Below are 13898 nucleotides of genomic sequence, written 5' to 3'. Positions count from 1 at the left end.
TGGGGAACCACGAAAGGAATCGCGGTCCCCAGAATTGCGGGGGGCCCCTCTGCCGCTAGGGCGACGTCTCCCTGAATACGACCCCCCTCCCCTGCCTCGGGAGGGGGTTTCACCCTGTACGGCAGGAAGAGGCCTTTGTGATTTCTTGAACCACATCTATCCCCCTCACTGAGCCTTGGGATAAGGTCTCGACGGGAGGGAAAAACTGACTCCTACGGCAGACAAGGTCTTTCCCTCTTGCTCGCACCTGGTGAGGGTGTCTTTCACTTTGGTCCCAAACAAAGAGGAACCATCAAAGGGGGCATCAGTGAAGGAAGACTTAAAGGCCTCCGCAAAGTGACACAGGCGTAGCCAGGCTTGCCTCCTGAGGGCCACCCCTGAGCTAGCCACCCTACTAGTTCCCTTGGCTGCATACGAAATCAGTCGCATGGACAAGTTAGCGATGGAGTTGAGGGTAGAGAGCTGAGCGTTGACAGTCTGAGCCACCGCCTCAGGCACGTTACCTATTAGAGTATCTCCTAACTCCTTAAGGAGATCTCTCTGGAGCTGCGTGAAATGAGACAAATAATTCAGTGACCGCAAGGTAAAGGTCGCTGAAGACAGGGTACGCTTCCCGTACTGATCCATAGTCCAAGACTCCTTGTTAGGAGGATGGACCGAAGAGGAAGACTCAGCAACTTCCTTCTGTGTGGCAGCCGCTACTACCATAGCATCTACCAGGACTCCCTTTGTTAAAAATTCTTTCCCTTGGGGAGCAGACAAAAATTTGTTGGGGCGTCGAGGAACAGGCTCCACAGAGTCAGGAGTCTCCCACACCCTCCGACAAATAAGGTCCAGGAGCTCGAAGGGTGGAGACACCCAGGAGGCGGAGGGGTGAGCGCCAAAGGCCTTAAGGAATACTGACTCCTCCTCGCAGGGGGTTTTGGAGGGCCAGTCTCCTCTTCGTTTCAAGATCTCTAGGATATCGGAGAACAAAATGTCCTCAGAGGAAGACTTAGGGGACCCCTCCGATTCCTCGAGGTCAGTATCGGAAGTGAGGGACTCGTTCTGGGAGCCTACGTGTTTCCTCTTGCACAATTTCTTTCTGGGGGTTCCTCAGGCAAAGGTTCTGAGGGCTCCTCAGAAAGAAGGGGACCGCTCGTGGGAGTATCCTTAGGCCCTGGCGCTCTGCTATCCAAAGATAGGTGGGTGTCAGAAGCTCTCACCGGTGTTGTGGGGGATGGAAGACCCGATCCGAGAGAAGTAGCTGACCTAGCCAGCGCGCTCTGCATAGCCTCGAAGGAGGGACTTCCCGAATCTAAGGACTGACCACCTTCCAAGGCCATGACCATGACCGGTGTCTCCGCAGCCGAGGCACCGAGAGGGAGGCTCGGAACCGAAGGGTGTTACGAGGCATCCCCTTTGGGCCCGACTAAGGAAACCCGGGTCTCGAACCCTGTGGAAGGGACCGACAGGGTCAGAGCCGATGCGAGCACTGATAAACCCCGCTGGGGGATCGGAGCTGATGCAGGAACGTCCCTCGGAGCGGAGCTTACCGGCTCTGACGGCAAGGATGCACTCTGAGGAGGAATAGCAGGAACAACTAACAAAGCTGGCTCCAGAGCCGACTGGGTCGGAGCCGAGAAAAGTTTGGCCAACACCGGCGACTGTTAGAGCCCCTGCACCACCCTATCTACATCCAAATCGGAAAGTCTGGAGGATTTGGAGGAGATTGATGGAGACCTGGACCTCCTATCTGGAGAACCCTGCTTTAAGCTTGGCGACCGGCTCCGAATTGGTTCCAAAACTATCAGAGCGGACGCAGACTCAGTCGACCCAGCTACCTCCTGTGGCCCCGATGCCGGTGGAGCCGAGGAAGCAGACTCGACAATGGTAATTTTACAAGGTGTTTCCGAAGTAATAGATGGAGCCAGAGACCTTTTCTTCGATTTGGAGCCGAACCTAAATCCTTCTCAAAGGACGGTTTTAGCAGTCCCTTTAGGATCAATTTGTTTTTCCTCTCTTGGAGCACCCGAGGACTAAAGGCATGGCAGAAACTGCATTACTCCTGAAGGTGGATGGCTCCAAGACAGTAAACACAGACCGAATGTCTGTCTGTGATGGACATTTTATAGGCACACTTTGTACACTTTTTAAAGCCCGAGGGCTTATGCTCTTTTGGTTCCATAGACATGCCAAGCCAACAATTGTAGCAGCCACTACTGACAAAAGGCGAGAAACCGCTAACACAGAAACGGAAGAACAAGTACAACCAACAACCAAGCACAGGGGAGAACCTCTAAATAAAACAGTTCTCAACTTAAATTAAGTAAAACGCACCTAAGACAGCCAGACAAACCCCACAAGGAGGACTAGGTCCTCTAACTCAAATGGGCCTAGCCCGAAGGAATAAAGGGATACCACACACAAAAACACTCGCAACCTACAAAAAATAGCGCAGCAACAACACTATGAACAACTCTATTTGTATAAGAACAATTAGCCAAAAATTTTCACAAGAAAGAGTTTTTTTTAGCAATACTTAGCCACAGCCAAGTCGAGACCACGTCCAAGCTCTACAAGCGGCAAATGAGATCTGGGAATGTGGGGCAATGTATTGTGGGATACCATCTTAGCCCAGCCAATCAAAGATTTTCGAGCTAGTAAATAGGCTGAGTCGGAGCCGACATTCGGCTCCGAACCAACAGGTGAAGAATGTAGGAGAGATAGGACTACATAACATCTATAATTCAAAGTGGAGAGGGATGATGATGAAACAGGGAAGCTCAAGAAATGAAAAGAGACTGGGATTTTATATTCAGGTCTTTAAGAAGGATAACAATAATCATACAGAATATTATATCTATAAATTAGCAGAAAGCATCCTACAATCTAAGTCAACACAGGAATTGAGAAAGGAGATTCTGCTTACAGGGATGACTGCATTTAGGAAATAGAAATTTATTGGAGAAAACTGTCAAAGGTACAAAGGTATTGGGAGCAAACAACTAGAAAGGGAAATATTCATATCAGAGTACAGGCAAAGAGAAAGAAATAGGGGGGTCCTAAATGAAAGACCAGCACTAGTAGAATTTTCAGTAGAATCTACAACAGAAGTTGCCATTAAAAAAGAAATAATTAGTAGAGCATAAAAAATATTGCGTGACGACTATAAGAATCATAAAAACAAAACTCATGCAAGGTTTGCAGAAACTCCGATTGACTTATTATACCGCACAGGATTTAACCTTATAAAATAATAAAAATACAACATGGTATAGGATTATCACTTTCATTTTATTTACATTCATAAAACTTCATCCAAACAATCCATTAAAAAGCCATACTTTAAGCACGACAGGTAAGCCCCTCTACACAGAACTACAAATTAAAGCGATACACACTAAAAACATAGCACTTTTCCTAAGCAGTTTTTCAAAAGCCTAGACTTCATTTTAAAATACATATAGACTATGCAAATATAATAATATTCAAATATAAATAAAAAATTTTTAACTTTCTCTCTCAAAAGTATTCAGCTTCAACAGACAACTGATCATTCAAGCCGGGCCAAACATTAGTATTAAAATACAGCTGCCAATACAGCTCTTGTTTCACTAAATGCAATGCCCATAGCCCTCCCTGTTCATTTTTAAGCAATTTTTCCACAACAATAAATTTAAATGAATTCACTGTCTTATCCACAACGTGTTTCCAAAGTGTTACATACCTTTACCTTTTTAATATAATTTAAGTGTTCACTAACCCAGTCCTTGAGTCTACGTCCATTTTGCCTATATAACAGGCTGGACAGAACTGACAAATCGCCTCATACGCTACCCCCTACAGTGCAGCAATCAAAATTACCTTGCATTTTCAAATTCAAGTTTTTAATTTAAAAATTCTCACATATTAAGATCCAACTGCAAATAGAACGGCCACATTTTGACATGCAGTACGTCACTGGCTCTTTATAAATATGTGCACTGGTTCTATTACTGATTCTATTATTACACAGAACGGTGCTGGTCTTGAACAGTTTGACTACAATGAACAAAACAAAAATTATGCATGTAAAATTGTTACCAACAAAAAAGGGGCCTTTAAGATGCATCATTTCTCTTCCTATCCAATTAACTGTGACTGTGGTGATTCATTACTGGGTTTATAACCCTTGTCTCTTTATTGGTAGAAAACAGATCAACAGTTCCTTTTCTTCATGTAATAAATTATAAAAGGACCAAAGAAAAATGGAGTGTGCCTGGTAAAAAGTCACAAACAAGCAAAAATACCAGTCATAGTGAACGTCATCACAAAGTAGTAGCTGTCCAGTAGATGTAGAAATACATAGAAAACTGCCACTACACGTTCTCTAGATAAATGATCGTGCCACCAAATAATAAAACATCCAATTTATTGAAATGTAGATGGAAAACTGTCACAACACGATTTCTGAATAAATTATAAAAAGGACTTAGTTACAAAAAAAAAGTTATATAGCTTCATAATGACAGATCCATGTTGTCTGGATCCATCCATCTCAAACTGTTAGTAATCTGATTCAAAGCCAACCATATTCAGAATTTTCAGACTCACAGCTCCGCTTCACCTACCCACAGGCCCCCACTGTTGCACCCTCTCCTCAGATCAAGTCTGTTTCCTGAAGAAAACCATGAACTACCACAAATCATAATTTGGATGTAGAAAAAGAGTCAAGGAAGTGAAAATCAAAGAAACAGATTCTCCTGTGCAGGTTTCAAGGTCAAACCACTAGGGCCGATTGGGAGCACTCACCAAATAAATGACAATTTGGAGTGGGTATGGAGGGAGGGTTGGTTGAGACAGACGGATGGATGGATATAGACAACACTGAGCTATCACTATGATAAGTACATCATTTTCATATCAGATGTTGTCTTTTCCATCCTGTCTCAACCCATGGACAGTTTCCAGTCATTAAAGACCCCAGAGAGGCCTTAGGAAAGAACATTCCACAAGATGGCAAAACCACAAGAAGCTTTAGGCATAGAAAATACATTCACTTTATAACAGGACACAAAACTACGAATATTGGACCAGGTAGCTGCAGCACAAGCACAAACACCAACAGAAGTCTTTGCGATAAAAAAAAAAAAAAAGTTGATGTAGCCACCTCCCTTTTGAAATTCCCTTTTGGAATGAACTTTAGGCTTTGCAAGTAAAGGAATCCCTTTCAAGGAGTATGCTAAGCAAACACAATCAGAAAGTAATCTAGATAGGCTCTTGTCTCAGAAAAAAAGATGTTTTTTGTTGTGTTCAGATAGAATCTATGCAGTCTATAAACATCCAAAGAATGAAGCAAATGTTCCCCCTTGTTATGGAAGTTTGGAAAGAAAAACAGTAAATAAATGTGCTGGTTTAAATTCGATTCATATGCAACCTTGGGCAAAGAGGATGGACTAGACCTTAAATTGACTCTGTGTTTATGCAGAATTAATTAAGGAGATATGGAAGATAAAACTTGAAGTTCAGAAACCCCTATGGCTGACATAACGGCCTTCAAGTAAGGAGCTTTCCATGACAAAAAATTTAGGGATGCTGTAGCTGAAGGTTCAGAAAAAGGTCTAGAAAGGACTTGCAGCAGAACAGCTTCCCCTGATGATTGTCCCTACAAAGGGATCATGACATAAAAACTATTGCACTTTGTGCTGGGCAGGGAAGAAAAAAAATAACAAGCAAGGGGTAAGCCCAATGGCTGAAAATCTGCTCCACTGCCATGGGATTCAGTGACCACTTGTGAGGCAGAAGACTGTTCCTATTTAATCTGTCCATCAAGGTGCTGAACCTCTCTGGAATATGCTTTATGATCAGAAACTGTTGAGAGGAAATCAACAACTCCCAAACCCTCATGGCCTTTCGACAGTGGGGATAGGATCAAGTACCTCCTATCCTGTTCAGATATCACACCACTGATTTGATGTCGCTCTGTATGACAATCACATCCGTGGGGAGAAGGTCATGAAAGTCCTGCAATGCTAGAAGGACCATCCTCATTTCCAAGACACTGATGTGAAGACTGTCTGCATTCTTCAACCAGGTACATTGGCTAGTCTTCCCCTCAAAATGCACCTCCCACCCCAGACGAGAAGAGCAACCATTCGAAATGTCAGGACCCACTACAGTGAGTCTTAAAACGCAGAGACTGAATGGCCAAAAATTTGACTTAGAAATACAAAGCCTGAGATAGCCATTTCTCAGAATATTTCTTTTTCTTTCAGAGGTACTGTGATCTCAGAGATGGTATATGTAAGTTTGGGGTGGGGACTTGCCCCTCCCCCACATCAGGAGGGCAGGGGGTTGTCCCCTTACAAAAAAAAGAAGTTTTAAGGAGAAGAGCAATCTCAGAGATTCACTCTTTTCCTGGGCTTTCAGTCTTTTCTTTTCAGCTTGTTGGCACTTGCATTTCAATACTGAGCTGAAGAGAAGCATCTGTGGTTACCACAGCCTGGGTATGGGGAAAAACAAAAAGTTGTCTAGCTGTGACCAGTGGGGACTTTAACCACCACAGAATGTAGCAGCAACAACTGCTTGTTAGAAGAACTGAAAGTCCATGGGGTGAGTCAGATAGGAACACTTGAACTGCAAAGGTCCACTGCAAAACTCACAGGTTGAAAATCGCAAGAGATGTGAGGAAACAGAAGCCACCATACATCCAAGGAGGCAAAGTAATGAAGCAGCAGAGGGTCTGGGAACCTGCAGAATGTAAGAACCTTCTAGACGGAGGGAACTCATCTTTGAATGAAAACAGCAGCTTGGCTCTCAGACTGACAGTATCCAAATGGCAATCAATACATTCAAACACTTGAAATGGTGCCAGGTTGGAGTTTTCATGATTCACTGTTATGCCCAAAGACACAGATGGAGTAAGGAATCTTGGGCTTTGATGAGGGCATCTTTGTGGAAGTGTCAGGAGCCAATCGTCCAGGTAAGGGAATATCTGGAACACTTACAAACTGAGCCAGGCTGCCACTACTGTCATGCATTTGGTGAACACTTGAGGAGCTGCAGGAAAGCCTGAAATTTATAATGACTGTCCCCTAGCAGAAACTGGAGGATTTTCCTGGACTGCCTCTCTATCTTGATGTGATGGTAGGCATCACTGAGATTCACCAAGAACATTCAGTCAACCTTCCTCAGAAGGGGTAGAATAGACTGCACCATGACCATTCAGAACTTGGTCTATTTGACCAAACAGTTCAATTCACAGAGATCAAAAATGGGTTTTAGGTCCTTGTTTTTCTTCAGAACCAAAAAGAGCCTGGAACAGACCCCAGAACATAGACAGTCTGGTGGGACCTCTTGGATGACTCGGCTGGTCAGTAGTTTTAGAATTTCTACTGCTACATTCCTTTTCTAGAAGGGTGGAACATCTGGAAGGCATCCTTGGAAATTTCTTTGGGTGAACAAAAAGCGAATGGTATAACCTCTGAATATGATTCTCAACACCTACAAGTCTGATGTAATGGCCTCCAAAGCTACTGACTGGAGAGTCAAACAATTCTCCCATCTGACCGCATCAAGAGACCTGCAGTTGGGCAACCCTTCAGGACAGCTTGAAGAGTCTCCTGGAAAAAGCTCTGTGGAAGTCCTGGTTCTGTGGACTGCCCAGTAAGCGGTGTCTGTTATGGTTACCCCTCTGCTGTAAGGGAACCCTCACTCGAAAGGTAGCCACTCTTTAGCAAAAATGGAGATGTTTCCTACCCATCTGATTCCAGGAGAGGGACTGTTGAGAGATCAAGAAATAAACTCTGACTTTAGATTATCATTCCATTCTGTTCACTTCTAGAAAGCTTGTCCTTGATTTTCAGGCCTAAAAGGGAAGAACCGTCAAAAGATGCATTAACAAAGGACGCTTTAAAACGGTCTACAATAGCAATGCCAGTGACTGTTGAGTGTGACGTCCCACTGGCCACACACTGGACAGCAGTCTCATGTCAACATTAGCCATGGACAGCAGAGCAAACAATTTAGCCTACAGAACCTGCAGAGTCTTGACAACATTTGATCTACAAGGTCCTGTAAATTGGGCAAGATAATTCAGCACATGCAAGATGGAGGTGGATGAAGAGCAGGTGTGCCTTCCCAAATGCTCTAAGTCCAGAAACTCCCTGTTGGGTGGATGGGCCAAGGAACTCTCCATGGAAATGCCCTTTTCAGTGGCCAATAGTGTCCACAGCCAGCCCCTTATTCTAGTGGGTTTTGTCTTTAGGTAGGACCAAAATCTTGTTTGTTTTTTTGGGGATCAGTTTTATTACTTTGAGTTCTCTCCAAGACCTCAGAGATACCAGGACTATAAGAATAACCAGATGGGGGATCACCCAGGATGTGGATGGGCCTGCACCAAAGGCCTTGAAACAATGACTCCATTGAAGAAGGGGTTTCTGTGGTCCAGCCCCCATGTTACCTCAATAATTCCATCAAATCACCAAAGGAGGCATTGTTGTGGGAGGATTTTGAAGAGCCCTTCCCTCACAAGGATCAGTGTCCTCAGTGAGGGATTCTTTGGGGGAATCAAAGTGCTTCTTCTTGCACTTGCTCTTGCCATTCACCTCCATAGGTGGAGAAGAGGGAGGGGGCATAGAAGAAGCAGGGGGCCCTGAGGGTAGGGGAACCTGGGGATCTAAGTGTGCTGCCCCAGAGGCAATAGATGTAGATCCACAGGCACAGACAGATTGGGGCAGATTCAAAGACACTGCTGAGGCCCCCATCTCTGAATGGACGAGATCTTCTCTGTGAAGCTAAAGGCAGAAACCAAAGCCATGGTGACTGTACGTGGTGCTCCTCAGAGCTGCAGCCTTGAGTGACACACCTGTACCTGGCAATGACTAGAATGGCTCCAACATAGAGGCCGGAGCTGAACTGTCAAGAGCCAAAGCACCCAAGGGCAAGAATGACGTTGAAATCTGAAAGGCTGACTCTGACCCAGGGGTACTGGCTCCTACAGCCCAGCTCCGACAACTCCACAAGAGTTGAGAATGCTAATGATGGTGCTAGTGCCTGAAGTAGCCAAGCCATTAGCACCTACAGAGGGGAAGGCACCATGCTCAAACCAGACAATTCCAGAGCTGAAGTGACACAAGGAGGAACAACAAAAATGGGAGGCAAAACCTCAGACCTCGGGGCCAAGGAGGCTGGGAAAACACCTAACTGGATCAGAGCTTGCAGAAACAATCTCATCAGTTGCTCAAAATCTGAAGGTAAGAGGCTCCTAACCAACCTGGTAGACCTAAAGAAAGAGGCCACCGAAGGTGGCTTTGAAAACCTTCTGGTTCACTTTAGCTCTGAAGAATGGACCTCAGATGCTGAAGATTGTACCTGATGGAGAAAGAAAATGGCTTTGGAAAAAAATCCATGGCAGTGATGGGGCAAAAGGGGGGGGGGACTACAATCTGCCTGAGGAAGCAGTTAAGTCCATAGCCAGAAAAGGAGCTAGGTAAGCTAAGGATTGGGGAGTTAGAAGACTCTGATATAAGAAGTACTAGAGATCTGTACTGAGTTGGCGCAGAGGGACCTGAAGGGATCGGAGCCAGAGGGACTGACTGGTATTGTACCATTCAGCTCCAGCAAATCCTCCAAAGATGAGAAGAGATGTTTGTAACCCCCCCCCCCACTCTTTCACAGGACTTAAAGTCTTCTTCCTTAGACCACACCTTCTCCTGCTTTTTTAGACTTTTTTACTCAAGAAAGGAGATGAGGGAGAAGTAGAAGATGGCTTGAGAAGACCCTTAACCACAAGCTTAGCATGCCTCTGTCATTAGTGGCAGGAGCACCGAAAGTGGAGCACACCTCATAGTCTGTCTCCAAATGGTCAGTACCCTACCAGTGCATACATCTGTCATGGACATACTGAGGAGCCAGTTTCTATCCACACGTCTTAAACCGTTACGTCTTAGAACTGTCCCTCTTAAGGGTAACACAGACAAACTAATACACAAGAATAACCAGTAACAGTTTACCTACCTATCTACCAAACATGATATAACACTACCAAAATTCCAACTGCTACCAAATATCTACTATGTATCATACGCTTATCAGACAAAAATTTTACACAGCTTTAACCACTGTAATATAAAAGGATAAGGAACAAAGACAGGAGCATGACGAAATGTCACACAGCACAGCAAATCTAAGACTAAATCTAATACTAATTCTAACAAATCTAAAGATAAACTATCCTATATCTAGAAAAGGATAAAGGAAAAAAGTGGTTTCAAAATGAAACTGCAATAGTTATCTAAAGGGTACACTATGGCAGGGTGTGTCCATGATCCGATCATGATGCAGCAAACATGTTATGAGGAGACAAAAAAACAAACGAAATCCTGAATTCGTCACCACACCAACCCAAATATCTCTGGTCAGTGTTAAAATAGTAGGATTTTTGGGTCTATATTAGAACATCGAAGTTTCAAAACTTTGAATGTTCTAATATCAAACCCTAATTCAGCGAAAGCTGAAAATATCGAAGCAGAGAAAACCAAATTTTTTCCTAGGGAAAGAATTCAATTGTCCGTTTCTGTTGTTTCTGTATTTTCAGCGCTGTGGTGGAAAGTTACGGGTCGGGTTCAAGTAAGTGTGCGATTGAGTGTGGGTTAGGGTAGTTAGGGTTAGGGTGCGGGTTCAGTATATGTGTGATTGTGTGGACGTGAAGGTTAGGGTGGGTTAGGTGAGTTAGGGTTAGGGTGCGGGTTAGGTATGTGTGCGATTGTGTGGACGTGAGGGTTAGGGTGGGTTAGGTGAGTAAGGGTTAGGGCGCGGGTGAGGTAAGTGTGCGATTGTGTGGATGTAAGGGTTAGGGTGGGGTGGGGTAGGTGAGTTAGGGCACGGTTGAGGTGAGTGTGCAACAGTGACGGAGCTTAGGGTTACAGTTTGGGTTAAGGTAAGTCGATAGTTAGTGGTGTGTGTATAGTTTAGTGTAGGGTTAGGTGTAAGATTTTAGGTGTATGTGTGTGGATTGCTGTTTGTTTGGTGTGCTTGTGTTGTGTGTATGTGTTTTGGAACAGCAAATTCTTTCCCTAGGAAAAAATTTGTTGTTCTGTATGTTCGATGTTTTCAGCTTTCGCTGAATAGGGTTCGATATTAGAACATTCGAAGTTTTGAAACTTCGATGTCCTAATACAGACCCGGATTTTTAATATCTTAAAAACAATGGAAAACGTATAAACAAATAAGCCTCCAAGGAAACAATAAGCACTTTTGGCAAAATCCGCCTTCTTCAGATCGTAGTGTTCTGAGGCTACTACTGGGTTAAAAACATGAAAGTGACCAATCGCAAGTTCTCAGATGTAACACACCCCTTATTTCAGCCAATACTCGATATTCCAGTCAGAATAACAAGGGAATTTCAACTTCCAGTTTACATCCAATAAGAAGCTTTTTCAATCTGGTCATAACCAATCACAGAAGTAACAACAGATTGGTTTAGACACACCATTCTTCCATTATTCAACCAATGGGAAATTTTACATGTGTTGTGAGGCATGTTCCTGCTTAAATCGAAAACTCACCAATCAATATAACAAAAAAAACAGACAATTTCCTCATTATTCTGATTGGAATATTGAGTATTGGCTGAAATAAGGGGATCTGAAGAAGGCAAATTTTGCCGAAAGCGCTTATCGTTTCCTTGGAGGCTTGTTTATGTGTTTTCCATTGTTTTTAAGATATTAAAAATCCTACTATTTTAACATTTGCCAGAGATATTCCAGCTGCTGTGGTGACAAATTCAGGATTTCATTTATTTTTTTTGTCTCCTCATAACATCATCATGATCGGATCATGGACATGCCCTGCCATAGTGTATCCTTTGGATAACTATTGCAGTTTCATTTTGAAACCACTTTTTTCAGGATTTCATTTTTGTTTTCTTGTACTGACCTGCAGCATCTTTAACAGGTGTGGGTTTATACCTTTTTTAATGTTATGAGGAGAGGGTAAACAGCAGAGCTTATTGGTAGATGAGGAAAAGCTCCGAGTCAGGAGATTCTGAATATGGCTGACTTCAGATCAAGTCAACTCTGATAACCCACAGTTTGAGACCAGATAGATAAGAAAACATCAGATCTTTTCATTCTAAAATCAAACATTCACACAGTTTTTCAAAAAGCTGACGTGTAGGGTGCAATGGAGGGAAAATTTTATACAAAGCAGACAGCTGAGAGTAGGTGAGAGTTGGTTAACATGAAAGCATGTACTGTAAAGCCTGTAAGTGTATAAAGTCCAAGTCATAAAGTCAAAGAAAACTTTACTGTCATTCAGAACTACACAGCAGTGTAGCCGAACGAAATTACAATGCTTGGTTCTCAATGCAGGAAACAGTTGCAAATATATACAGAGAAAAATTAATAAAATATTACAGTAGCAATTTAATAAGTAGCAATTCGTAAGTTTAAAGTAGTATAGCAGTGACCCCCCACAGAACAAGAGACAAGGCAGACAAGGAACACTATGAAGGTAATATTGTCAAAGTAAATTGAAACAATAGCACCATATCTATGATTATTGCACAATTTGTATATTGCACTTAACAGTCCTTCAGTGTGGTAGTTGAGCTACCTTAGTATTGTACTTGGTTACTGCACATATATAAAATAACCCACTTGATAGGCTAGTTATGTAACAGAAGTGGTTGAGTGTTTCGACAGACTCATGGTTCACATATACACAATTCTTCTTCAGTTAACGTCATTTACCCTTTAATATATATATATATATATATATATATATATTAGGCATTATTATAATTGTAAAACCAAAGGGGTTATTTCAAAGTTTACCTGGATTGTAGTACTTTTCTATATAGGTCAAAAGAAAGAAAATTTAATAAACTAATAATAGAAAATGCACAAGATATTAAGAAAAGAGTTCAAATGAGCTCAACTGGTTACTGATATGTTGGAGAAGTTTACAAAAAGTATTAAGGGGTAGGTTGAGAATCATACGGAGAACACAGTGAGCTTGACTGGCAGATCAGATTAAATGCTACACAGTTTCCTGGTATTAATGATGCTTTATCACTTTCGATTACTGACATTAATCTAAGCCAGTTTGTAGTTTAATTATATGCATGTTGTTTACAAATTATATAATGTAAAGCCACTAGTGAAACATGAATTTTTGTGTCAAGTTTTAAATGTATTTGATGATGTGCTGCAAGTCTTTATATGACAGTTTTGCTTCAAGTGTTAATTGGTTATTAATGTCATGTAATGTATTTGTAATGTATATAAAGGATGCCTGAAATGCCTGTTAATTAGTTGTGATTAAGTCCAATTTGGCTGAAAACAAATATCATTTATTAAAAGAAGATATATGAGTCCATGGTGCATTATTTTAGTTGATTTGCATTTAGTCAACAAGCCAAGTGCCCCGACACAATAAACACGTAACACACCAGTGCCTCTCTCTGCAGGCTCATTTCCTGCCTGTATACTAAGGTAAATGTTTTTTCTGTCTTACTGTCTTTACAAGTCTACAGTTACTTAACTTTTTATTTTTCAGTATTCAGTATTCACCATGTGTGGTGTCCACACCATTACTCTCTTCATTATATCTCATCTTAACTTATCCCCTTTTATACCACATAGTCTATCTAATTGTATCTCACTCATATACAATCAACCCATTGACTATCTACTGTTCTGAAAATACTCCACTCCCCTACCCTCAATTACTACCCACCCCCTCTTACTTTGTATTTTTACTTCCACAGCACCACCCACAAATTCCTCAAACCAATACCATCAGTTCTCACAAAAAGAAAAACAATTGCTAGAATTACTCCCAATAGTAACATCCACTCTAGGTAACCACCAAGACTCTTTCTCTCAAATTGTCTTAATCCTTACCCCTTCAACTATCAAATTAGATCTCTACAA

General features: G+C 42.4%; 1 protein-coding gene across 1 annotated transcript in view; it reads right to left on the bottom strand.

Moving 5' to 3' along the window:
* TTLL5 (tubulin tyrosine ligase like 5) overlaps positions 1–13898 on the bottom strand; it is a gene marked incomplete in the record, with an annotated part of 5893562 nt that overhangs the window by 5350724 nt on the left and 528940 nt on the right.

The sequence above is a fragment of the Protopterus annectens genome, chromosome 6.part0 (genome assembly GCF_019279795.1).
Source record: "Protopterus annectens isolate FY-2018-M chromosome 6.part0, PAN1.0, whole genome shotgun sequence".
NCBI lineage: Eukaryota > Metazoa > Chordata > Ceratodontiformes > Protopteridae > Protopterus > Protopterus annectens.
Note: the sequence above shows the minus strand (reverse complement) of the source record. Positions and strands in the feature narration are given on the sequence as shown.